Raw genomic sequence first — 2,874 nt, 5'->3', positions numbered from 1 at the left:
AAAATGAAAACTCTACAGTTGGCAGCTAAGCTGTGGTGTGTTCCAGGGAATCCTGAAATCTGATAGGGAGGCATCAAATGTTTTGTATGATGGCTTTTATGAAGAAAGAAAACAAAGAGTTTAGGTTGCAGGTTCTGCAGGTTCAAAGCTGATTCAGCTTTGTCCCTTTTCACTGAACTTGTGTTTGAATTGTTTGCATTAAAAAACTTCGGCTAATCTAGTAGCGACAGTTACAGGGCCAAATAGCACATTTATCGTGTTGTCGTTAACAGAGCTTAGAGCTGTTTTCAAGTACTTGCATTTCAATACTTAAGACACACTAACTGCTTTGTGTCAGCGTATACGCCGATGACACTCTACTGCTACTCGTATCACCACCACGAGGGTGGGCTTCCTCTTCTTTCTGTTTTTTTTTTTATCTTTTGTGTTCTCTTGTGGTCCCGCCACTAACGATCATCATTATGAGTAGACTAATTATATCATAATACAAACCTGAGCTCTCTCGCTCATCTGCTGTATGAAGGCAGAGTGCCAGAAAGACAGCAGGGCCAGAAGAAGACAGAGCCACACTCACTTAATGATTCATTCATGCATTTCGTATATGTTGGTTTCTGCTGCTCTGCTTAAACCTCTTCTGGCTTCACCAATATATTTCAAATGATTTTATTCTCAGTGTAAGAAATGATGGACAAGTGCAGGCTGTCTGGCATTATTTTTGTCACACATGAGCGAATTTATTTAAGGGCATAATTTCTTGCCACAAGACACTGATCATGTGCTGAAGACAGTTACTCATTTAGCTGAAAAACACTCAGCCAGCTATGGCAAAGGCCATTCGTAAGACGACGTTGCCAAAATGAAAACTCTACAGTTGGCAGCTAAGCTGTGGTGTGTTCCAGGGAATCCTGAAATCTGATAGGGAGGCAGATCTTTCCGCCTAAAAGACACTAACGCATCAAATGTTTTGTATGATGGCTTTTATGAAGAAAGAAAAATGATTGCACAGGTTCAGCAGGTTCAAAGCTGATTCAGCTTTTTCCCATTTTCACTGAACTTGTGTTGAATTGTTTGCACTAAAAAACTTCGGCTAATCTAGTAGCGACAGTTACAGGGCCAGAATAGCACATTTATCGTGTGTGTGTGTGTGTGCACTTTATGTGGAAGTTAATACAACTGAGGAACCTCCCTTTTAACAGAAGCTGACATTAAAAAATTAACAGCGACTGTAAAAGATAGAAATGTTTTTGGACCTGTTTATCTGCATGCAGATGGAGGGTGTATCCAATGTAGACCGACCAATTATTAAAAACATAACAAGGATGTTTTGGCAATCTGTTGGAAGCAATTTTATCAATCACCATACAGCTCCTGTACTACAGTTGTGTTGACAGCAGCTGCACATCCGAGGTACCTGACCTGTTGCATGCGTTTTTTGCATACAGACGCGTTTCCAAGGAGGAAAAAAGTAGCGACTGTTCGATCATAACTACGCGATTACCTGCCGTTTACTCTAAACAGAGATAGAGTTGTCCAAGTCAGAAAGTTGCAAGGTCAGATTGTAATCAAACTTCATGTTTCTTGAGATTTCAAAGATGTTGTGTGTGCATTTATGAAACAGCTGGTTGAACAGCTGATCTGTGGAGTAGTGCACGGTGCAGTTGGGCTACAAATATGGAAGGTTTGAGGTTAAAAACTCTGTCTGATGGCAAGGTCATCCAGTGAAATATTCTTAGCATACACTTAAACTGTATGGATAAGTATATACTTCAAAACATACCTGAAGTTTCCCATTAAAGAGTGTAAGATCTATTCACATAAAATGTGGAAGTGGAATGGAAAATGAGATGCATGAAGTTGTTTTCCGTCCTTTAAGTGTGGAAAACAGTAACTGGCAAGTGGTACAATGGAAGAGTCTCTCAAACTTTTACAATCAGTAATATTTTATGGGCCGTTTGCACAAATGATTGGTGCGTTGCATGTGCAAAGGTTTGTGCACTTCTACCGATTCAGTGACAACGTTTGGAGCGTTTGAAAATATGTCGTCGGGTTAGAAGCAGATTCGGAACATTTTTGTAGAGCTGGTGTAAATGTTTATGACGTGTCAGCGGGCGATGGTGTGTGCGGAGCTGCTTTCGATGATGTTGTGGCAGGATATCGCATGTCAGTGACAACAGTGCTCTCATTGTGCCTTGTTTTACGAGCTGTTTGTCACTTTGTAACCGAGTAAATACAGACATGAAACTTGATATGACTTCTCATCTCTCGAGTGTTGTACAGTATGTTTCCACCTCGTGTGTCATTTTGTACCTGGTGGTGTGGATGATTCTATGTATAATATAGAAACCGTGCAATCTGTATTAGTCATATAACAGGTGTTACCTTTTTAAAAAGCAGAGGTTGGAGGAGGACTTTTAATGTCTCACCTAGAAGTTGAATGAATCAAAGCACAGAGAGCTTTTCAGAATAAAATTCAATTACGGGTTTTAAGTGAATAAAAGAGCTTTTGTCCTGGTTTTGAAGCATTTAGTAGCTTTTGAATGTATATTCTGCTTCACATGTAGTCTGGAAACAGAAAAGCATTTTTCTTTTCTTGTTAATCTGTTCAGCTGGACAGCATTCCAGCTGGGAACAGAGAAAGTACAATTCCAGGCTGTTTCACTCATAGTTCAAAAGTCTGACTGTGTGTTTGTTTGTTTGTGTATTTCAGAGAAAGAGAGAGAATGAGACCAAACAGTATTTAACGAGTTCTGCTCACACATCCATTACTGTCTTGGATCAGAAAATGGAGTCTGTCCATCCTCCTGCCTCTATGATCGCTCCAGCGTTCTGTACAGTGAGACACTGATCGTGGGTTTCCTAGTCTTTGCCAGTCAT

The sequence above is a fragment of the Larimichthys crocea genome, chromosome XVII (genome assembly GCF_000972845.2).
Source record: "Larimichthys crocea isolate SSNF chromosome XVII, L_crocea_2.0, whole genome shotgun sequence".
Taxonomy (NCBI): Eukaryota; Metazoa; Chordata; class Actinopteri; family Sciaenidae; genus Larimichthys; species Larimichthys crocea.
This window is presented reverse-complemented; position numbering follows the sequence as displayed.